Source organism: Heterocephalus glaber, unplaced genomic scaffold (assembly GCF_053883595.1).
Source record: "Heterocephalus glaber isolate CG9 unplaced genomic scaffold, H.glaber_assembly_v1.0 deba00000347, whole genome shotgun sequence".
In the NCBI taxonomy this organism is placed as follows: Eukaryota; Metazoa; Chordata; class Mammalia; order Rodentia; family Bathyergidae; genus Heterocephalus; species Heterocephalus glaber.
In genome coordinates, this window is record NW_028258143.1 from 21,408,595 (window position 1) to 21,434,063 (window position 25,469).

The 25,469-nt window shown below is 36.9% G+C and overlaps 1 protein-coding gene and 1 pseudogene across 10 annotated transcripts in view; both read left to right on the forward strand.

Annotated features, from left to right (window-relative positions):
* Epb41l5 (erythrocyte membrane protein band 4.1 like 5) overlaps nt 1-25,469 on the forward strand; it is a 167,278-nt gene that overhangs the window by 22,624 nt on the left and 119,185 nt on the right. The window lies entirely within an intron of this gene.
* On the forward strand, nt 5,757-24,188 carry LOC147829878 (signal recognition particle subunit SRP72 pseudogene; annotated as a pseudogene). The gene has a single exon (XR_015446196.1). The product of XR_015446196.1 is annotated as a signal recognition particle subunit SRP72 pseudogene (transcript).

The window sequence follows — 25,469 nt, forward strand, 5'->3', positions numbered from 1 at the left end:
CAAAAGCAATTCTAGCCAACAGAGACATGGCAGAGGGTATTACAATCCCCAACTTGAAAGTATGCTACAAAGCCACTGTGATAAAAACAGCATAGAACTGGCAAAGAAACAGACGTGAGGATCAGTGGAATAGAATAAAAGCTGCAGAAAGAACTCCAGATATACTCAGCTACCTCATCTTTGACAAAGGAGCTAACCATCCTCATTGGAGGAAAGATAGCCTCTGTAATAAATGGTGTTGGAAAAACTGGATTTCAACCTGCCAAAGATTAAAACTAGACCCTTAATTTTCACCATGCACTAAACTAAAGTCAAAGTGGATTAAAGATCTAAATATTAAAACGAAAATATTAAACTTGCTGGAATATAGGTAGAACTCTCGACGACCTTGGCATAGGAAAAGACTTTATGTACAAATCCTTAGTAGCATGGAAACTAGCACAAATAATCAATACCTGGGATCTCACCTCATTAAAAAGCTTCTGCACTGCAAGAGAAACCACCAACAGGACACAGATAAAAAAATAAGAGCTGAGGAACATGATGGAATCCTAACATAGGAAACAAATGAATCCATAAAACAGATGCGAACAGATTTCTAGGAGATTAAAAACTCCATTGAAGCTGGTCCCAGCACCTGGAAGGAAGCTCCCCCGCCACCATTCCAGGTTCCTAGGGCAGAGAAGCTCAGCCGGTCCCAGCACCCGGAAGGAAGCTCCCCGCCTCCATCCCAGGCTCCTAGGGCAGAGAAGCTCAGCCAGTCCCAGCACCCGGAAGGAAGCTTCCCTGCCGCCATCCCAGGCTCCTAGGGCAGAGAAGGTGAGCCGTGTGGGTGCCAGAAGCACCCGCCCCCCTGTGGAAATGAGAAAACACATAAACAAGCCTCAAAAACAGACTTCCAGATCACCTACAGCAACCCCAAAGGGAAACGAGATGGAACAGTCTGATACACAACCACCTGGACACTCTGAACTGGCAACAAAAGAGGATCTGGGAAAAATGAAATCAGAAATAATTACTCAGATAACAGCAAAGATTTTGCTCATGGTGCAAGACATGATTAATAAATCTAGAGAGGACACAGATAAAAAAAACAGAGGATCTGAGGAACATGATGGAATCCCAACATAGGAAATAAATGGAGTCCATAAAACAGATACAAACAGATATTCAAGAGATTAAAAACTCCATTGAAAGTCTGCACAGCAGAGTGAACTAATGTGAGGATAGAATTTCACATATAGAAGATAAGATTGCAATTAGTGACCAGGAAAAGAAAAATTGCTTTAAAATTGTAAGGGAACATGAGAAATCAATCCAGCAGCTGCTAGACGATGCAAAGAAGAATAACATAAGACTGATTGGAGTCAATGAAGAAAGAGGAGAGAGTGCAGGTGACATAAAAAAACTCTTCACAGAAGTGATGGCAGAAAACTTCCCAAGCAGGGGAAAAGAACTTGACATACAGATAAGTGAGGCATATAGGACTCCAGCTAGCCTTAATCAAAAAAATCTACACATAGGCATATAATAGTTAGGATTCCAGAAATCCATCAGAAGAACAAAATTCTACAAGCAGTTAGAGAAAAGAAACAAATCACATACAAAGGAAAGCCCATCAGAATCACAGCAGACTTCTGAATGCAAACCCTCAAGGCAAGAAGAGCTTGGAGTGATGTATTTCAAGCCCTAAAGGAAAACAGCCTCCATCCCAGATTGATGTACCCAGCAAAACTATCTTTCAAAATTGATGGAGAAATAAGAGACTTTGATGATAAAGAGTACCTCAGAAACTTCATGAATACCAAACCGGCACTCCACAAAATTTTAGACAATACCCTAGGAAAAGGCAATGAGGATCACAACCCCTGGAAACCTCGCAGAATGAATCCATTGATCCTGACAAATTAAATGCAAAGGGGGAGAATCCAGTAAAAAGAAAAAGTCATGACAAGGCTTTTAAAACTTTTAACTTCATCTCCCTAATGAGTGCATAATTCAATCTTGTTATTGTACTGATTAGTATTTTTCTGATTCTAGAGTTGCACACCATTCCTTGTGCTATATTGACTATTTATCATCTTCTTATGTCTACATTTTAATTGGGTTGTCTATTAATGAGCTCTAAGAATTCTTTATATATTCTGCTTATAGGTTATATGCATTGTAAATATGGTCTGTTTACTACTTTTCATTTTAATGATGTCATTTACAGTTCTAAATTTTGATGGAATCTCATTTATCAATTTTTTTCTTTTATACATCATGTTTTTTGTATCCTAGGTAGTTCTTGCCTACCCTGAATTCATAAATATTTTCCCTTATAATTTCTTCTTAAAGTTTTATACTTTTAGGCTTTCTTATTTAGGTTTATAGATCCCTTCAAGTTATTTTCATGTATGGAAATAAAGGGTTGAGGTTAATTTTTTTATATATGGATACCAGGTGTTCTACGGCAGTTTGCTGAAAACACTATCTCTTCCTCGGCTCTTGAGTTTATATTCTAAAAAATGCTAACGTTAAATAATCTTTCAAAACTCAGTGGACCATATATGTGTGGTTCTTTTTCTAGATTATCTGTTTTATTCCAATGATCTGTATGTCTTTCCTTACACCAGCACTGCCTTGATTACTGTAGAAGAAGTCTTAAAATTAGGTACTAAACATCTTCCAACACTGTTTTTGTTTTTGTTTTTAACTTTTCTAGGTCCTTTGTACTCCTACATAACTTTTAAATTTCAATATCCAATTCTTCATTTATAGCAAGTATACACAGACCTGAATTTTTATATATACCTTGAGTTATCTAATCCTGCTAAATTCAAGTACAAGTTCTAGGGGCTCCTAGAGATTTCTTAGTATTTTCTCTGTAGATGATCATTTCATCTACATATAAAGATTTTGCTTCTGCCATGCCAGTCCTATCCTAGTTGTGTCATTTTATTGCCAGACTATTTTGGTAGGGCCTAGGTTTCAAAGTTTAATGGATAGATAAAGAGTAAGCATATCTGCCCTTATTCCCCACCTTAGAGAGAAAGCATTGTATCTTCTCCATTTATATAAGGTGTTCTCACTGGAATTATGGAGTACATGTCTTTAATCTGTTGAGAAGTTTCTGTTCTACTTCTAGTCTCCTGATAGCTTTTACCATGAACAGCTGTAGAATTTAGTCTGATACATTTTCTCCAACTAGTGACAGGATCATGTGGCTTTTTCCTTTCCTCTGTTAAAATGATGACTTTTAGGGGTGGATCTTCCAATGCTGAATCAACACTGCCATCCCTATAACAAAACCACTTTCTACATCCTGCCAGGTCTGACTTCCAATAGTTTGTTTTGTTAAACAAATTTCTGTCTATGTTCATACTTTTTTCTTCATTTTCTTTATCCAGTTTTAGGATTAGCACAATGTTGAGTTCCTAAAATGAGGGGAGAAGTGTTCCTTCTTTTTTCTGCTTTAATTGTTTGGTATACTTTATCAGTTAAAATGTTTATGAGCCTGCTGTTGTCATATAGGTAGGTTTTCAAGCTAGGAATATACTTTCTTTAATAGGTGCTATTCAAATTTTATATTTCCTCCAGAGTTAGTTTCATTAATTTGTCTTCCAAGGTACTTCTTAGAAGTTGTCAAATTTATTTCAAAAAAGATTTTTGTAATATGCTTTCTATGTCCTTTTGAATTCTGTAAAATCGGTGGTAATGTCTCCTAGATCTTAATATTGTAATTTAAGAACTGTATAACTGATTTTGAGTAACAGGAAGAAAACTTGTAAAAGAGCAGGGGAATTGGGAGGGGTAGGGGAAGGGAAAAAATCGAAAGGAAAAAATATGAGAAGAGGAAAAAAGAAATGGAAACAAGGTCTTTGCAAATAGGGAGGGCTGGAGGGGGTGAAGGGAGGGCAAGGGAAGGGGAAAAAAAATAAGAACCAAGAGACTCCTGTAATGGTACCAGATCCCAATGATGAATGTAACTGTATTTTATACCGAAAATGTACCAACAAATTTAATGAGGAGGAAAAAAAGCAAACCAAAAAACTCCATTGAAAGTTTACAAAACAGAATGAGCCAATGTGAGGACACAATTTCACATATAGAAGATAAGATTGCAATTAGTGACCAGGAAAAGAAAAATTTCTTTAAAATAGTAAGGGACCATGAGTAATCAGTGCAGCAGTTGCTAAACGATGCAAAGAAGAGTGACATAAGAGTGATCGGAATTAATCAAGAAACAGGAGAGACTGCAGATGACATAAAAAACTGTTCACAGAAGTCATGGCAGAAAACCTACAGATAAGTGAAGCATGTAGGACTCCAAATAGCTGTGATTAAAAAAAAATTCTACACATAGGCATATAATAGTTAATATTCAAGAAACCCAAGAGAAGAACAAAGTTCAACAAGCAGTTAGAGAAAAGAAGCAAATCACATACAAAGGAAAGCCCATCAGAATCACAGCAGACTTCTCAACAGAAACCCTCAAGGCAAGAAGATCTTGGAGAGATATATTCCAAGTCCTAAAGGAAAACAGCCTCCAACTCAGATTGATTTACCCTGCAAAACTATCTTTCAAAACTGATGGAGAGGGCCGGGGATTTAGCTCAGTGGTTCTGCCGCCTGCATTGCAAGTGCAAGGACCTGAGTTTGATCCTCGGTACTCAAAAAAAAAAATATATTGATGGAGAAAGAAGATACTTTCATGACAGAGAGGACCTTAGGAACTTCATGACAAGCACTCCAAAAAATTTTAGACAATATCCTAGGAAAAGACAGTGAGGATCACAACTCTTGGAACCCCAGCAAAATGAATCCATGGGGCACGACAAGAAATTAAATGCAAAGGGGGAGAATCCAACAAAAAGAAAAAGTCATGACAATGATAAGTCAGTAAGGATCAGTTATAACTATCATTGTTAATGGTCTCAATTCACCAATCAAAAGAAATAGACTGGCAGAATGGGTCAAGAGGCAAGATCCAATAATATGCTGCATACAAGAAACACACTTAATTCAAAAAGAACCTCATAGACTGAAAGTTCAAGGGTGGAAAACAATACTCCATCTGTCAGGAACCCGAAAAAAGCAGGAGTAGCTATCCTCTTTGCAGATCAAGTGGATTTCAAACCAAAAACTGAAACACTTCTGGTCCCAAGCATTTCAGATAAGGGACAGTCAACCTGTATGTACAAATCTATTGTGAACATGTGTTTTCATTTCTCTTAAGTAAAAACTTAAGAACAGAACCATTGGTTCTCAACAATACTACAAGAAATTTCTATATTGTTTTCCAAAATGGTTTCATCATTTTACATTCACGTTAGCATTATTAGTTCTAACTGGTTCATACCTAAGCTGACATTTGTTCTTTTAAAACTTTTAACTTAATCTCCCTAATGAGTGTATAATATGACCTTGTTATTGTACTAATTAGTACTTTTCTGATTCTAGTGTAGCACACTTTTCCTTGTGCTGTACTGGCTATTTATCATCTTTTTGTGTGTACTTTTTAATTGGGTTGTCTATTAATGAGCTGTAAGAGTTCTTTGTATATTCTGGTCATGTGTAGTATAAATATGTTCAAGTTAAGGACTACTTTTTATTTTCTTAATGATGCCATTTAACATTCTAAATTTTCATGGAATCTCATTTATCAATTTTTTCTTTTATACATCATGTTTTTTGTATCTTAGGAAATTCTTGCTTACCCTAAGTTCATGAACATTTTCCCTTATAATTTCTTCTTAAAAGTTTTACAGTTTTAGTCTTTCATATTTAGGTTCATAGATCCTTTCAAGTTATTTTCATATATGGAAATAAAGGGTTGAGATTCATTTTTTACATATGGATACCACTTGTTCCATTCAGTACCATTTGTTGAAAACGTTATCTTTTCCTCTGCTCTTGAGTTGTTTATGTTCTGTAAAATGTTAATGTTAAATAATCTTTCAAAAATCAGTGGACCATATATGTGTGGTTCTATTTCTAGATTCTTTGTTTTATTCCATTGATCTATGTATCTTTCCTTACACCAACATTTCCTTGATTAGTTTAGCTTTAGAGGGAGTCTTAAAATTAGGTAATAAATGTGTCTTCCAACACTTTTTTTTTTCTTTTTACTTTTCCAGGTCCTTTCTACTCCTATATAACTTTTAAATTTCAAAATCCAATTCTTCATTTATAGCACGTATACATAGATCTGAATTTTTATATATACCTTGTGTTTTCTAATCCTGCTAAATTCAAATACAAGTTCTAGGGGCTCCTAGAAATTTCTTAGTATTTTTCCTGTAGATGATCATTTCATCTACATATAAAGATTTTACTTCTACCTTGCCAATCCTATGCTATTTGTTTCTTTTTATTTCCAGACTATTTTGGTTTGGGTCTATGTTTCAAAGTTTAATGGACAAATAAAGAGTAGGCATATCTGCCCTTGTTCCCCACCTTAGAGGGAAAGCATTGTTATCTTTTCTATTCATATAAGGTGTTTTTGCTAAAAGTATGGAGTACCTGTCTTTAATCTGTTGAGAAGGTTCTGTTCTACTTCTAGTCTCCTGATAGCTTTTACCATGAACAGCTGTTGAATTTAGTCCAATACTTTTTCTGCAACTACTGACAGGATTAAATGGGTTTTTCCTTTCTTCTGTTAAAATGATGACTTATGGGGATGGATCTTCCAATGCTGAACCAGCACTGCCATCCCTATAATAAAACCACTTTCTACATACTGCTAGATCTGACTTCTGATAGTTTGTTTTGTTAAATTTGTATGTATGTTCATACTTTTCTATTTTTATCCAGTTTTAGTATTAGCACAGTGTTGATTTACTAAAATGAGGTGAGATATGCTCCTTCTTTTTTCTGCTTTAAATGTTTGATATAATTTATCCATTAAAATGTATATGAGCCTGTTGTCATGTAGGTAGGTTTTCAAGATAGGAATATACTTTCTTTAATAGGTGCCATTCAAATTTTATATTTCTTCCAGAGTCATTTTTATTAATTTGTCTTCCAAGGTACTTCATAGAAGTTGTCAAATTTATTTCCAAAAAGATTTTTGTAATATACTTTCTATATCCTTTTAAATTCTATAAAAATCTCTGGTAATGTCCTGTAAATCTTGATATTGTAATTTTTAAAAATGTAAAAATTGATATTGTGTAATAGGAAGAAAAGGTCTAAAGGAGTAGGGGAAGTAGGAAGGGTAGGGGAAAGGAAAGAAGGGAAAAGAAAAAATATGAGAAAAGGAAAAAAATGGAAGCAAAGTCTTTGTAAATAGGGAAGGGTGGAGGGGGTAAAGGGAGGGGAGGGGAAGGTGAAAAAAGAACTAAGATACGTCATGTAAAGGTACAAGATCCCAGTGATGAATATAACTGTATTTTATGCCCAACATGTACCAATAAACTTAATGGAAAAAAAAGAGAGAGAGAAACCACCAACAGAGCTAAGAGACAACCTACAGTGTGGGAAAAGATTTTTACCAGCTGTTCCTCAGAAAAAGGTCTACTATCTAAAATATATAAAGAACTCAAAAAAACAGACCCTCCAAATATAAAGAAATAATCCAAAAATGGGCATCTGAAATGAACAGAAATTTGTCAAGCAAAGAAGTAAAAGCAGCAAATAAACATGTAAAAAAGAATAACATTCAACATTGCTGGTTATTTGAGAGATGCAGATAAAAACAACACTGAGATTCCACCTCACCCCAGAAAGAATGGCTGCTGTCAAGAAATCACCTGGGCTGGGGCGTTATCTCAGTAGTGCCGCCACCTACCTCACAAGCACAAGGTCCTGTGTTCGATCTTCAGTACCAAAAAAAAAAAAAAAAAGAAAGAAAAGAGATCAACCAACAACAAATGCTGGCAGGGTTGTGGGGAGAAAGGAACTCTTTTCCATTGTAGGTGGGAATGCAGACTGGTGCAACCACTGTGGAAATCAATATGGAGATACCTCAAAAAGCTAGGATTAGAGGTCCCATTTGACCCAGCTATTTCTATGCTGGGTGTCTTCCCAAAAGAATTAAAAGCACCATGCCACAGTGATATATGTGATATACCCATGTTTATAGAGGCACACTCTGTAATAGCTAAAATTTGGAATCAGCCCAATTGCCCATCAACTGGAGACTGGATAAAGAAGATGTGGATTTTTTAAAATATAAAATGGAGTACTACTCAGCCATAAAAATGAGAAACTAGAGACGTTTTTAACTAAATGGGTGCACATTGAGACCATACTTTTATGTGAAATAAATAGGACAAATGTGTAAATACTGAATAGTTTCTCTGGTGCGAAAAAGTAAAAGTGTAAATAAGGATTGAAATGTATAATTGATAAGTGAAATAGGAAGAAAAGGTCTAAAGGAGTAGGGGAAGTGGGAGGGGGAGGGGAAAGGAAGGAATGGAAAAAATATGAGAAAAGAAAAAAATGGAAACAAAGTTTTTGTAAATAGGGAAGGGTGGAGGGGTGAAGGGAGGACAATGGAATGGGAAAAAAACAAGAACCAAGATAGATCATGTAAATGTACAAGATCCTAAAGGTGAATGTAACTGTATTGTATACCTAACATATACCAATAAAGTTAATTTAAAAAAAGGAAAAAAAAGGGAATTTTGACCTGATTGTGTGGTGCACAGTTGTAATACCAATTACTTAAAAGGCTGAGGCAAGAAGTTTTCAAGTTTGATGCCAACTTAGGCAGTTTAGTGAGACTTTGTTCCTGAAGGACTGGGGATACAGCTAAGTGGTAGAGTGCTGGCTCAGCATGTGGTAAGGCCTTGTGTTCAATCCCCAGTACTGCCCCCATAAAAGTTCTGGTCCTAATGTGAAATACTAGAGGAAAAATTTTTTTTTTTGTTACCTGGGATCGAGCTCAGAAGAGGAAAATTCTTGAGGATGGGTCTTGGGAATCCATGATTTTAATATGTAGTGGCTTGGTTGTTGGCACACTAGAGTTTGTGAACCACTGTTTAATGAACAGAATGCTACACTGGGAGTTTTGTGGCTGGTTAAGTGATACAGGTTTCTAATTTGTAATTTAAGATGAACAGACTAGGATATTCCCAAGGTCCCCTTCAGATTTATGTGTTCTTTGATATGCCTCTTACATGAAAGAACAGTGTATGTAATAGAGTGAAAGTTGAAGGCTATTCAAAGAACTGAGTACTGTATTAGGATTTCACTGGAGGATTTTTTTTTTTGGTACCAGGGATCAAACTCGGGACCTTGCGCTTGTGAGGCAGTCTGTGGAACCACTGAGCTAAATCCCCAGCCTCACTGGAGGATTTTTGAAAGAAAGTAGTAGCTAAGATTGGGAGGTGTATCAGTGGCCATATCATCCAAACTGAATATCAAACTTATTAAATAATACATTGGGCAATATTCATTCCCTAAATAATTGAGATTAGATATTTTTCAAGCAAGGAGATTATATTTTGCTTTAGAAAGTTACGTAGACATATTGGGTAGGCTTTTTTTTTTTAGAGTGGACAGATTGAAATCAGAAGAGATACTACAAACTTTGGTGGTAAAAGTAGTATTAAAGCCTGGACAGTATGTGGGGAGAGGGGCACACATACAATATGAAAACATTAAGCTTTGTTTCTAGACGTCTGAGGGAGAGAGAATGACTCTGTGTGTGTGGGTGGGGGAGATGAATTTCTTACCTGACTGTAAAGAACATCTTGGTTAACTTTACAACAGTTAATCACTTTAGCTGGCATTGTTTCCTTACCACCACCACACCTGAATTTAAAAAAATTAAGCATAAGCATTTAGCAGCAGAGCATTGGTTAGGTATTGGTTAGGTTACAGTGAATACTATGCATATGATTTAAAAATGGTGATTTCAGTGGTACCTCGGTTCATGAATGCTTTTCCTTGCAAACAATTGGTTCACAAACAGAAGTGTTAGGCAAAATTTTGTTTTTGTTGGGGAAATCTGCTTCGGGTGACACACACAGCCATGACCATCTTTCCTGCCAAACACGAATGTGGCCATCTTTTCAAGAATTGTGGAATGAAATAAGTTCATGAACTGAGGTACTATTGTATAATAATGGATATGAAGTGATAGAATAGTCAACTGGGTGACAAAGCAGTAACAATTTAGTTTTTCTGTTTTTACAAGAAACTGGTTAAGTGTGCACATGTACCCATGAGAAATTTGAAAGCTATTTCCCATAATTTCAGAGTTCTGAGTTTTTTCTTTCTTTCCATCTATCTTTGCATGTGTGTTGGGGACAGGTGTAATAGAGATTGAACTCAGGGCATTACTACAAAGCTATATCCGCAGCCCTTTTTATTGTCTATTTTGAGACCTTGGCTGAGTCGCTAAAGTTGCCCAAGTTGGTCTTAAACTTGCGGTTCTCTTGCCCTAGCCTCCAGAGTACTGGCATTACAAACATGTATCACCACACTCAGCCACAGTTCTGATTTTTTTTTCTTTTTAAAAAAAATTAATTTTACTGGTACATTTTAGGTATACAATATAATGACATTCATCATTGGAAATTTACATCTTTACATAATCTCTCTTGGTTCTTATTTTTTCCCCATTCCCCTGCCCTCCAGCCCCTCTATCCCTCCCTATCTACGAAGACTTTGTTTCCATTTTTTCATTTTTCTCATATTCCGTTCCCTTCTTTCCCCAGTTGGGATTTCTTGATGTTGTTAATACAATAGATGTTTCTTTTGTTTTTCTTACTAATGTTTCTTCTTTTTTTATTAAACTAAATTTTTATTAAACTAAAAGCAGGGAATGAGTTTTTTAAAATTCTTGTCCAACACCTAGTAAATATACAAAATGTTTATTGAATTCAATTTTGGGACTGCCATTTAGTTTGATAAAGGTGTGGTTGGTTGTTAAGTTTGTGTTATTAAGCTTTTATTTTAGAATGAGTGAAATCTTTCAATCAGATGAAAAAATTGTTTATAGTCCTCCAAGATGGTGAGTGGTGGCAGTGGGGGTGTTTTGGTGCCTGTGCTGTGGAGTGAAGTGCACCGTTACGGACAAAATGGTGACTTGACGCACGCTCTGAAGACCGTCAGTAAGGTACTGCAGATCAACAAGGACGATGTAACTGCCCTGCACTGTAAAGTGGTCTGCCTTATTCAGATTGGAAGTTTCAAGGAAGCCTTGAATGTCATCAACACACATACCAGAGTTTTAGCCAATAACTCTCTCTCCTTTGAGAAGGCATATTGTGAGTATAGGCTCAAAAGAATTGAAAATGCCTTGAAAACAATAGAAAGTGCCAACCAGCAGACAGACAAGCTAAAAGAGCTGTATGGACAAGTGTTATACCGTTTGGAACGCTATGATGAATGCTTAGCTGTGTATAGAGATCTCGTGCGAAACTCCCAAGATGATTATGATGAAGAGAGGAAAACAAACCTTTCAGCAGTTGTTGCAGCTCAAAGCAATTGGGAAAAAGTGGTTCCAGAGAACTTGGGCCTCCAAGAAGGTACCCACGAACTGTGCTACAACACCGCCTGTGCAGTGATTGGACAAGGCCAGCTGAACCAGGCAATGAAAATCCTACAGAAAGCTGAAGATCTTTGCCACCAGTCATTTTCCGAAGACTCTGATGGAACGGAGGAAGACCCACAGACAGAACTGGCCATCATTCATGGTCAGATGGCCCACATTCTGCAGCTTCAGGGTTGTACAGAGGAGGCTTTGCAGCTTTACAATCAGATAATAAAACTGAAGCCAACAGATGTGGGATTACTAGCTGTAATTGCAAATAACATCATTACTATTAATAAGGACCAAAATGTCTTTGACTCCAAGAAGAAGGTGAAATTAACCAATGCAGAAGGAGTAGAGTTTAAACTTTCCAAGAAACAACTTCAAGCTATAGAATTTAACAAAGCTTTACTTGCTATGTACACAAACCAGGCAGAGCAATGCCGCAAAATATCTACTGGTTTACAGTCCCAAAGTCCTGAGCACCTCCTGCCTGTGTTAATCCAAGCTGCCCTGCTCTGCCGGGAAAAGCAGCACACAAAATCAGTAGAGCTGCTTCAGGAATTTTCAGATCAGCATCCAGAAAATGCAGCTGACATTAAGCTGACCATGGCACAGTTGAAAATTTCTCAAGGTAATATATCCAAAGCATGTCTAACTCTGAGAAGCATAGAAGAGTTAAAGCATAAACCAGGCATGGTATCGGCATTAGTCACCATGTACAGCCATGAGGAAGATATTGATAGTGCCATTGAGGTCTTCACACAGGCTATCCAGTGGTACCAAAACCATCAGCCCAAATCTCCTGCTCATTTGTCCTTGATAAGAGAAGCAGCAAACTTCAAACTCAAATATGGGTGGAAAAAAGGAGGCAATTAGCGACCTAGAACAGCTATGGAAGCAAAATCCAAAAGATATTCACACTTTGGCACAGCTTATTTCTGCTTACTCACTTGTAGATCCAGAGAAAGCAAAAGCTCTTAGTAAACACTTGCCCTCATCAGATAGTATGTCTCTAAAAGTAGATATCGAGGCTCTTGAAAATTCTCCTGGTGCTATGTACATTCGGAAGAAGGGTGGAAAAGTCACCAGAGATAGTCAGCCAAAGGAGCAAGGTCAGGGAGATTTGAAAAAAAAGAAGAAGAAAAAGAAGGGAAAACTGCCTAAGAATTACAACCCAAAAGGTAACCCAGATCCAGAAAGATGGCTGCCAATGGGAGAACGTTCTTACTACTGAGGAAGAAAGAAGGGTAAAAAGGATCATATTGGAAAGGGCACTCAGGGAGCAACTGCAGGAGGTTCGTCTGAACTGGATGCCAGTGAAACTGTGAGCAGTCCTCCTGCCTCCCCAAGACCCGGCAGTGCAGCAACCATATCTGCCTCTACAAGTAACATTATACCCCCAAGACACCAGAAACCTGCAGGGGCTCCAGCAACAAAGAAGAAACAGCAACAGAAAAAGAAAAAAGGAGGAAAAGGCGACTGGTGATTAGAATATTCTCGGTCCAGGCTGTTTTTTAAGCTAGTCTCAGTGATACTAGGAACATAATAAAGGTAACACAGTGAGAAGCATAGAACTGTCCCCTCTTCCATCCCTGTTTCCATAAAATAATTTCTTGTGCATCAAATAGGAAAACATCTTCCTCAAAGTGTCCAGTTAGATTTGGCCTACTTGTCCCACATAGTTTTGCACACATTATGAGTACTGAAAATGATTGGGCATTTACCTACCTTGGTATCTGTTGCATCCTTTATCTATGTTTGTTGATCTTTTTTCCATTTCACAAATAAGGCACATTATCCTGAGGTTTCCCAGGATTTAACAGAAACTATTTTTGCTGTTTCAGCTAGAGTCTGAAGATTGAAGATGCTTGTTCCTATCAAGTCCCACTTTAAATTATGTCTCAGGAGGCTCTGGGAAACTAAAATTGTAATCTTCAGAGCATTCCAAATATTTGCTTAGAAATGTCATGTGATAAAAAGGGACCTTATTAAAACACTGGTGTTCTTCACCTAGCTAAATGAGTGGCCACAAACAGACTACAGTAAATATCTTAAATAATTTTAACCACAAATTCTCTGTCACGTGGTAGTAGAATAGGGATACTTTTCATTTATGTGGCAGCTTTGTCATTTTCATTTTCAGATTATGTTAACATGCTGATTTAGCACTACTGAAGACTTCAAGAAAAGTACATCAGTGTTGCAAGTAGTTCACTCTTAGACCCAGTGTCAGAGGTCAGATGGGTTTGGACTGTCTCAGTCAAAAAGATTAATGTTCTGTCAAGAATATGAAAGTTAAAAAAATAAGAAAGTTGACTTCATTACGTAGAGGAAATCAGTACCACACAGTATTAAAATTTAACAGAACTGGTTGACACAATTAATACACTCAAATGGCTCATCTTTCTAGTTATGGGTTATGACTGTTCATTACCTTTCCCAGAGTAATGAAGCGTTTTACAGTTTGTGATGTAAATGTTGCTCGTCTTTGCTTACTTACAAGCCACTCTCATTCAACAGCTGTGAGACATGTTAGGATGTCTACCCTTGTTGGTATTCATTTTATGCTGGCCATTTATTTTAGACTTTTGAGTATTTCCTTGTGACCGTATTACTCTGTCCATGTTAATAAAATGCTGCTGTGTTTGACTGAACATAAAAAAAAAAAAGAAAAAATTGTTTATATTAGGATTGACAGTGTTTGGGTTTTTGTTTTTGAAGGAATATTGGTGTAGGGAAAGAGGGAAAAGTAGCTAATTTAGGTGTTGGGTAATTTTGGTCCATTTCTTTCTTTCTTTTTTTTTTTTTTTGTACCTGGGATCGAACTCGGGACCTTGTGCTTGTGAGGCAGGCAGTGGCACCACTAAGCTAAATTCCTGGCCCCATTTCTTTTTTTTTTCTTTCTTTAAATTCTTTTTTTGGTACATTTTAGGTATACAGTACATTTACATTTCTCATAGGGAACTTGTACCTTTACATGATGTAGCTTGGTTCTTATTTTTTCCCCATTCCCAGCCCTCCCTTCATCCCCTCCACCCTTCCCTATTTACAAAGACTTTGTTTCCATTTTTTCCATTTCTCATAATTTTTCCTTTCCCTTCTTTCCCCTACCCCTTTGGACCCTTTCTTCCTATTTCGCATTATCAATTATTCATTGTAATCATTGGTACATTTCAGGTGTACAATATAATGGCATTCATCATTGGAAACTTGCACCTTTACATAATCTCTCTTGGTTCTTATTTCCCCCTTCCCCTGCCCTCACTTCAACCCCTCCATCCCTCCCTATTTACAAAGACTTTGTTTCCATTTTTTCCATTTTCTCATATTAATTCCATTCCTTTCTTTCCTTTCCCCTACCCCTCCCACTTCCCCTTCCTCTTTGCCCCTTTTCTTCCTGTTTCACATTGTCTGTTATAATACCTTTTAGTCCTTATTTACACTTTCAGTTTCTCACAGTAGAAAAACTATTTGGTATTCACACAGGTATGTCCTATTTATTTCACTTAAGAGTATTGCCTCAATGTGCATCCATTTAACTATAAATGTCTCTAATTTCTCATTTTTTATAACAGAGTAGTACTCCATTTTATAAAAAAACACATTTTCTTTATCCAGTCTCCAGTTGATGGGCATCTGAGCTGCTTCCAAGTTTTAGCTATTACAAATTGTGCTGCTTTGGACATGGGTACACATATATCACTGTGGTATGATTTTTTTAATTCTTTGGGGAAGATACCCAGCAGGGGAAGATCTGGGTCAAATGGGACATCCAGTCCTAGTTCTCTGAGGTATCTCCATACTGATTTCCTCAGTGGTTGCACCAGTCAACACTCCCACCAGCAGTGAAGCAGGATACTTCTTTCCCCACAGCCCCACCAGCATTTGTGATTGGTTGATTTCTTGATAGCAGCCATTCTTTCCGGAGTGAGGTGGAATGTCAGCATTGTTTTCATTTGCATTTCTCGAATGACCAGTGATGTTGAACATTTTTTCATGTATTTATTTGCTATTTCTACTTCTTTGTCTGAGAAATATCTGTTCATTTAGATGCCCATTTTCAGATTGGGTCTTTAAATTTGGGAGGTTTTGATCTTTTTAACTTCTTTATAGATTCGAGATAGTAGGCCTTTGTCTGAGGAAGAGCAGGTGAAGATTTTTTCCCACATTGTGGGTTGTCTCTTCACACTGCTGGTGGTTTCTCCTGCTGTGCAGAAGCTTTTTAATAAGAAGAGATCCCACTTGTTGATTGTTTGTGCTAGCTTATGGGCAACTAAGGTTTTGTTCATAAAATCTTTTCCTACACCAATGTCTTCAGGAGTTCTACCTGACCTCTGTTCCAACCAGTTCAGCGTTTCTATTTTAATATTTAGATCTTTAATCCATTTTGATTTTCGTTTAGTGCATGGCGAGAGATATAGGTCTAGTTTTAGTCTTTGGCAAGTTGAAACCCAATTTTTCCAGCACCATTTATTAAAGAGGCTATCTTTCCTCCAGTGAGGCTGTTTGGCTCTTTTGTCGAAGATGAGGTGGCTGAGTATGTCTGGCATTGTTTCTGCATCTTCTAATGTGTTCCACTGGTCCTCAGGTCTGTTTCTTTGCCAATACCATGCTGTTTTTATCACAGTAGCTTTGTAGTATAGTTTCAAGTTGGGGATTGTGGTACCCCCTGCCATATCTCTGTTACCTAGAATTGCTTTTGCTATTCTGGGTCTCTTCTTGTTCCAAATGAAGTTTTGGATTGTTTTCTCAAGGTCTGTGAAGTATGCTGCTGGGATTTCAATTAGGATTGCATTGAATCTATATAGCAGTTTTGGGAGTATGGCCATTTTCACTATATTGATTCTTCCTACCCAGGAGCAGGGAATGTCTTTCCATTTTCTGATATCATCATCAATCTCTTTTTTCAGAGTGCCATAGTTTTCAGAGAAGAGTTCCTTGATTTCTTTAGTTAGGTTGATTCCTAGGTATTTCAGTTTTCTGGATGCTATTGTGAAAGGAATTGTTTGCTCTATTTCTGTCTCAGTGAGTCTGTTGTTACAGTAGAGGAAAGCTATTGATTTTTGTGTGTTGACCTAGTATCCAGCTACTCTACTGAATTTGGTTATTAAGTCTAGAAGACTTTTGGTGGAGTTCTTGGGGTCTTCTATATAGAGTATCATGTCATCTGCAAATAATGACAATTTAATTTCTTCATTTCCTATCTTTATTCCTTTTATTTCTTTCTCTTGTCTAATGGCCATGGCTAATGTTTCCAAAAGTATATTGAACAAGAGTGGTGATAGTGGACATCCTTGTCTTGTTCCTGATTTTAGTGTGAAGGATTTCAGTTTTTGACCATTTAGTATGATATTGGCTGTTGGGTTTTCATAGATGACTTTTTATTAGTTTGAGGTAGAGACCATCTATTTCAATTTTTTGTAGTGTTTTTATCATAAATGCATGTTGGATTTTTTTCAAATGCTTTTTCTGCATCTATGGAGATAATCATATGGTTTTTGTCCTGGGCTCTATTGATGTAGTTTATTACATTGATTGATTTTCGTATATTGAACCATCCCTGCATCCCTGGGATGAATCTCACTTGATTAGGATGTATGATCTTCTTGATGATCTTCTGCATTCTGTTTGCCATTATCTTATTAAGGATTTTTGCATCTATGTTCATTAGTGAGATTGGCCTATAGTTCTCTTTTTCAGTTGGGTCTTTCTCTGCCTTGGGAATCAAGGTGATGCTTGCTTCCAGGAATGAATTTGGGAGTACTGCTTCCCTTTCAATTTCATTGAAGAGTTTAAACAGTAGTGGCAGCAGTTCCTCTCTAAATGTCTTGTAGAATTCAGCAGTGAAGCCATCAGGGCCCGGGCTTTTCTTAGTTGATAAGTTTTTAATTACATTTTCAATTTCGTTGGTTGATATTGGGTTGTTCAGAATTTTTAGGTCTTCTTCATTCAACTTTGGTAATTCCTGTGTATCTAGAAATCTGTCCATTTCTTCTGTGTTGTGCATCTTATTGGTGTATAGGTTCTGGAAGTAGTTACTGATGATCCTCTGGATTTCTGCTGGGTCCATTGTAATTTCACCCTTTTCATTCCTAATTGCATGGATTTGGGCCTTTTCTTTCCTTTTTCTGATAAGGTTGGCTAAGGGTTTGTCAATTTTGTTGATTCTTTTGAAGAACCAACTCTTGGCTTCATTGATTTTTTTGTATCATTCTTTTAGTCTCCATTCCATTGATTTCTCCTCTAATTTTTATAATTTCCTCCTTTGTATGAGCTTGGGGTTGTCCTGCTCTTCTTTTTCTAGAAGCTTGAGGTTCAGCATCAGGTTGTTTAATTGGGCTCGTTCTGTTTTCCTAATTATGCATATTCACTGCTATGAATTTCCCTTGTAAGACGGCTTTCATTGTGTCCCATAGATTCTGATATGTTGTATTGTCCTTGTCATTTAATTGAAGGAACTGTCTGATTTCTTCTTTAATTTCCTCTGTGACCCATTGGTTATTCAGAAGTGTGTTGTTCAATTTCCATGTGTTTATGAAATTTTTGCAATTTCTTTTGCTTTGGTTCTCCAATTTCATTGCAATATAGTCTGCTAATATACAGGGGATAACTTCAATTCCTTTGCACTTACTTAAACATGTTCTATGTGTGAGTATGTGGTCTGTTTTGGAGAACAACCCAAGTGCAGCTGAAAAGCATGTGTATTTTGATTTTGTGGGGTGGAAGACTCTGTAAACATCTGTTAAGTTCATTTGTTCAGGAGTTCGATTGAGTTCTAGTATTTCATTACTTATTTTTAGTCTGGTTGATCTATCTGTGCCAGTGTGATATTGAGGTCCCCCACTACTCTTGTGTTAGTGCATATATGACTTTTCACGTCTGTTAGTGTTTGTTTTATATAGTTGGGTGCACTAGTGTTTGGTGCATAGATATTTATGATTGTCATCTCTTCCTGTTGGATTGTTCCCTTTACAAGGATGTAGTGTCCTTCTTCGTCTCTCTTCATCAGTGTTGGTTTGAAATCTACTTGATCGGGCAAGAGGATAGCTACTCCTGCTTTTTTTCAGGTTCCCGTCACATGGAGTATTGTTTTCCACCCTTAAACTTTCAGTCTATGAGGTTCTTTTTGAATTGTGTTTCTTGTATGCAGCGTATTATTGGATCTTGCTTCTTAACCCACTCTGGCAGCCTATTTCTTTTGATTGGTGAATTGAGGCTATTAACATTGATAGTTATAACTGATACTTATTGACGTCATTGTCACACGACTTTTTCTTTTTGTTGGATTCTCCCCCTTTGTGTTTAATTTCTTCTCATTCCCCATGGATTTATTTTGCTGCGGTTCCTGGAGTTGTGATCCTCATTGTCTTTTCCTAGGATATTGTCTAAAATTTTTTCGAGTGCTTGTTTGGTATTTATGAAGTTCCTAAGGTTCTCCTTGTCATGAAGTATCTTATTTCTCCATCAATTTTTAAAGATAGTTTTGCTGGGTACATCAGTCTGGGTTGGAGGCTGTTTTCTTTTAGGAATTGGCATGTATCACTCCAAGCTCTTCTTGCCTTGAGGGTTTGCATTCAGAAGTCTGCTGTGATTCTGATGGGCTTTCCTTTGTATGTGATTTGTTTCTTTTGTCTAACTGCTTGAAGAACTTTGTTCTTCTGTTGTGTTTCTGGAATCTTAACTATTATATGTCTATATGTAGATTTTTTTTTTATCAAAGCTATTTGTAGTCCTGTATGCCTCACTTATCTGTATGTCAAATTCTTTTCCCCTTCTTGGGAAGGTTTCTGCCATCACTTCTATGAACAGTTTTTTTATGCCTTCTGCACTCTCTCCTTTTTATTTGTTGACTCCAATCAGTCATATGTTATTCTTCTTTGCATGGTCTAGCAGCTGCTGGATTGATTTCTTGTGGTCCCTTACAATTTTGAAGCAATTTTTCTTTTCCTGGTAACTAATTGCAATCTTATATTCTTTATCTGAAATTCTGCCCTCACATTGGCTCATTCTGCTGTGTATACTTTCAATGGAGTTTTTGATCTCCTGGAAGTCTTTTTGTTTCTGTTTTATGGATTTCATTGGTTTCCTATGTTGGGATTCCATCATGTTCCTCAGCTCCTCTCTAGATTTATTAATCATATCTTGCACTACTAGCACATTCTTGGCTATTATTTGAGAAATTATTTGCGATTTCATTTTTTCCGGGTCCTCTTTTGTTGCCAATTCAGGGAGTCCAGGTTGTTGAGTATCAGAATGTTCCATCTCATTTCCCTTTGGGGTTGCTGTAGGTGATCTGGAAGTCTGGTTTTGAGACTTGTTTTTGTGTGTACTCATTTCAATGATGGGGGGGGTCTGTTGGCGCCCGTTTGGCTCACCTCCTCTGACCTGGGTGCGGTGGAACAGCGGCCTTTAAGCCCCTTCCTCTGGCCTGGGAGGGGTAGAATGGCAGCCCAGAGGCCCCTTCCTCTGGGCTGGGACCAGTGGGACTGCAGCCTGGAAGCCCCTACCTCTGGGCTGGGACAGTGAGTCGGCAGCCCGGAAGTCCTTTCCTCTGGGCTGGGAGCCCCCCATTTCTTAAAATGTTTACGTTTGTGGAAGAAAATAGACCTGCAGCCATTGTTAGCTCTTGGCTGATGCGAGCAATTCCTCACTTATTAGATTCAATAGTGATAATATTTTTTCCACCATTTCATATACATAACAGTTCCTTTTTTTTTTTTTTTTTTAGTCGTGACAAATTTTGGGCAATGTCAGGATTAGAATTTTTAATCCATATTCTTTTAAGTTCCTGCTTATCCCTTAGTAACCAAAAATTTAGGCATTAAGATTACAGATTTTATTTCTTTGTATTTTTACTCTACTAATCTGAGTTTAGCTGGAAGAAAAATTGGTAGATGAAAGATAAAAATCAACTATAGATAACACCTAACATCTCAAGTTTTGACTCATTTATTTTATAAGTTTTATGACATAAGCAAACATAGATGTAACTTTCAGTTATTTTGTTACGTGGCCAGATTCAATTCCATAATCAGTCAAAATTGATGTTTAACAAACAGTTCATTAAAATAATAGAGATAGTGAGGTTGATGGAATCAAGTGGACTTTTGGCCCGGAACTTAGTATAAATTAAGTTAACCCAGTGCTCTTGTCATATTTATTGTGTTGACATAACTACAGAATCCAGTGGGGAAGGGACAAGGTAAAATGGGACCAAGGAATTACACACTGAAATTTACCTTTGAGTATATGGAATGTCTATGTATGTAAGATTAAGGTGCTGAAACTTATTTTGTCACTGTATATGAGTCCAAAATTATGTATGTCTATTATACAGTCATCATGGAGATTACCTAAATTAATTAAACCAAAGTTAATTTTTCTTCCTATATTCACATACAATCTGAGCTTGTGCTCCTTTTGAAGTTGTTGATTTTCATTACACTGAGATATTTTATGTTCACATATATTTATGTAGTTTCATAGTTGAAACAGTTTCACGTAGAGAAGTTGCAGGGATGGTATAAAATAACCATGCTTTTCATAACTTAGTATAACCAGCAAAATCAAGTAATTTACATTGACACATCAACAGATTACAAAAGTAATCCTGAATTTTTATTGTGTCTTACTGGATGTCATGTGACTTCATTTTGGTCCCTTGATTAAGGTGGTATCTGCTTGCTGAGCCTCACCAATGTGAAATTATTCTTTACTGCCTTTGTAATTATTTTGTGAACACTTGCTTTGAACGTGTTCCTCATTACACATTCTGTTTATTTACGAACTAATAGATTCCTGTTTTATTCAGTTTCTTTTCTGTTTCTGTTGTTTATTTTGATGCTAACATTGTCCCAGTAGTAGCTGTTTCATGATGGCTTACATGTTCATTTTACAAAGCTCCATCATTCTTTGTGCACTCGACATACTTTGTGGACCCCCACAATGTCCCATGTTCATCTTGTATTCCCTTGGTCAACCCCTGGAATTAGTTCCCCATTATGCTTTTTTTGGTACCAGGGATTGAACTCAGGACCTTGTGCTTGTGAGGCAGGCATGGTACCACTGAGCTTAATCCTCGGATAAGCTTTGTGTCAGAGTTAGGGAATATATATATTTACATTTATACATACATATTGAATGCACAGTTTCACATCTGTTAATTCTGATTCCAATCTAATATTACAAAGCTTATTGTTGTTTTTCTGTTCCTGTATTTGTAATTATTTTCTGCAGAAACTGGGCTCTAGTTATCATCGCAGTGTTTATTTAAAGATACTCCTTCATAATACAGAGTTGTCTCAAAGTATTCTAAGTTGAAAATACTGTATCTTAAAAATCCATTTAAAACACCTAGCCTTGGGCTGGGGATTTAGCTCAGTGGTTTCGCTGCCTGCTGCGCAAGTGCAGGGACCCAAGTTCAATGCCTGGTACCAAAAAAAAAAAAATAACAAAAAAAACCTAGCCTTGGGGCTGGGGATTTAGCTCACCTCGAAAGGATGAGGTCTTGAGTTCAATCCCCAGTATGGTGTGGGGGGGAGGTGTATCTAGCCTACTGAGCATCAAAACTTAGCAGTGTAGTACACTATAGAGTATTAGTTGTTTTTATCATGTGATTTCATGGCTGACTAGGAGTTGTGGCTTGCAGCCATAGTGTAGTATCACAAGTGATTATCTTGCCATGTATCACTGAGCTTGGCAAAGATCAAAACTAGAAATTCAAAGGTTTCTGTTGAATGTTTGCTTTTGCATTATTGTAAAGTGGGACAATGATCCCACTATCTGTATCTGATTAATCACTCTGTATGGAACCAGCCTCTAGGTGGCCTTGTTCAAACTGCCTCATGAAACTTGTAACATTCCTGTTACCTTACAAATACACAATGGTACATAAAGTACTCCTTTGAAGATAGTGTTGAAGAGTTACCTCTAGAATATGATTTATAGTAGGATTAAAGAGAAGTCATGCGTGAGTGAAACAAATACTAGTTTTAGTCAGAATGACCATTATCCCTTTTTTGGTCAAAATTAGGCCCCTTTAAAAATATACTTGAGATATAATTTACTTTAAAAATATACTTGAGATGTAATTTACATAAAATTACATAATTTACATAAAATTCACCATTTTAGACTGTGCAGTTCATTATTTTTAGTATATGCAGAGTTGTACAGCTACACCACTAATTTCAGAACATTTTCATCACCCCCTGCCAAAAGACACCCTATATATATTACCAGTCACTCTTTCTCCCCTATTCACAGTTTCTGACACCGATTTTTCTATATGGACTTGCCTATTTTGAAATTTTTGTATAAATACCATATATATTTAGCCATTTCAATCTGAAAACACACTTCTAATGTTTTCAAAGCTCATTGATATACTTGAACATCTCAGTGCTTGATTGCTTCTTATGGCTAAATAATATTCAGCAATTGATGCACATTAGAGTTGTTTCTACCATTTGGCTACTATAAATAGTATTGCTTTGAACATACTTGTATAAGTGTTTTGGGAACATTATTTTCAGTTCTCCTGGGTATATACCTAGCAGTGGAATTGCTAGGTCATATAGTAACTCTGTTTAACATTTTGAAGAACTACAAAACCATTTTCTACAGCAGTTGTACCATTCTACATTCTCACATGTAGGGAGGGTTTCATTCTATCCATATGTATGAAGTTTTCATTTTTCCAATTTCTCCACATCTTTACCAGTAAATTACTGTAACATTTAGATGATTCTTTGTCACTTCCATTTCCATATAAATTTTAGAATTCATCAATTTCTGTAAAAAAATCATTTGGAATTTTGAAAGGAATTCTATTTGTTACCAACTCTGTGGGTTCTTATACTATTTGAGGAATTAGAGGCACCATGGCATAAGAACAAGATTTTTCCTATGCTTGAGCACAAGGGAGGCAGCACATGGGGGACAGAAATCCCAGGCTGATTCAAAAAAAGGAAAAAGGTGTGCAATTTTTATGGTATCTTTGGGATAGGCAGGGACCCAGTGTTCTTGATGTTTTCTCATGTAGCAGTGGATTGCTAGTTGGGCCTGTGCTCTTTCTCATTATTCTCTTCATACAGTGCATACCTCTTAGCTTAGGTCTTCCCCTCAGGGTATGATGTTTACTGTGCTATTAAAGTAACTGTAGATTACTTTAGTGCCTATTCTCTGCATGCATTTGCCCCTCACCAGCAAGGGTCAAAGCCCCTATCATTGTTTTAAACTAGAAAGGCTACTGTTTTGTCTTAGTGGGTTTGATTAAATAACATATAGGTTAATTATTTTGTTTTCCTAGGTGCTGCCTTCCTAGTATGCCTGTTGATCATATAAATCTTTGAAGATTAATCTATTAATCTGATTCTTTAGCCCTCTCTCCTCCTGGTACTTGAGTTGACCACATAGCTCTGTAGATGTTAGCAGCTGTCTCACATTCAATCTGTATATCGGTCTGGGGGGTGTTGCTATTTTGACAATGTTGTCTTCTCATCCAAGAACATAGAATGTCTTTACATCTGTAATGTCTAATTTCATTTTTGTTTGTATTTAAAATAAAGTTTCATTAGTGCCTGTTAATTTTACAGAATATTGAGTTTCAGTTTGGTATTTTCATGCATGCACATATTTTGATCATATCCATCATCCCTGTTGTTTGCCACACACCTTATTCCGTTCCTCTTAACTAATCATAGTTTCCTTTCTATTTTTAGAGTCTACATGTTAGGAGAAACATTTGGTACTTGTTTTCAGAGTGGCTTATTTTGTTTAACATGATGATCTTCAGTTCCATCCATTTTCCTGCATATGGCAGTTTCATTCTTCATGACTAAATAATACATACCTACATACATATATATACACACATATATATGTATGTTTTATTTATCTACTCATCTGTTGATGGGCACCTAGGCGAGTTCTGTATCTTGGCTGTTGTGAATTGTGCCACAGTAAACATGGGTTTAAAGATATCCCTATAGTATGCTGACTTTAATTCTTTGGGGTATAGCTTGGTCACATGATAGTTCTATTTTTAGTTTTTTGAGGAACTTCCATACTGGTTTTTCATAGTGTTGTACTAATTTACATTCCTACCAGCAGCGTAGAAGTGTTCCTTTTTCTTTGTATCTTTGCCAATGTTTATTTGTTGTATTCTTGATAACCATTCTGACTGGGGTGAGATCTCATTGGGATCTCAGTGCGACCTCAGTGTAGTTTTGATTTTGTATTTCCTTAACAGCTGATGATGTTAGATACTTATTCATATACCTGTTGGCCATTGGTATTACTTCTTTTAAGAAGTATCTGTTCAAGAGGTTAGGTAGAACCCTTGAAGACATCGGTGTAGGAAAATATTTTATGAACAAAACCTCAGTTGCCCATGAACTAGCACAAACAATCAACAAATGGGATCTCTTCTTATTAAAAAGTTTCTGCACAACAAGAGAAACCACCAGTAGTGTGAAGAGACAACCCACAATGTGGGAAAAAATCTTCACCTGCTCTTCCTCAGACAAAGGTCTACTATCTCGAATCTATAAAGAACTTAAAAAGATCACACCTCCCAAATTTAAAGAACCAATCCAAAAATGGGCATCTGAAGTGAACAGACATTTCTCAGACAAAGAAGTAGAAATAGCAAATAAATACATGAAAAAATGTTCAACATCACTGGTCATTAGAGAGATGCAAATGAAAACAACGCTGAGATTCCATTTCACTCCAGAAAGAATGGCTGGTATCATGAAATCAACCAATAACAAATGCTGGTGGGGCTGGGGGAAAGAGGAACCCTGCTCCACTGCTGGTGGGAGTGTAGACTGGTGCAACCACTGTGGAAATCAGTATGGAGATGCCTCAAAGAACTAAGACTGGAAGTCCCATTTGACCCTGCTATTCCCCTGCTGGGGATCTTCCCCAAAGAATTAAAAGAATCATACCACAGTGATATATGTGCACCCATGTTCATAGCAGCACAGTTTGT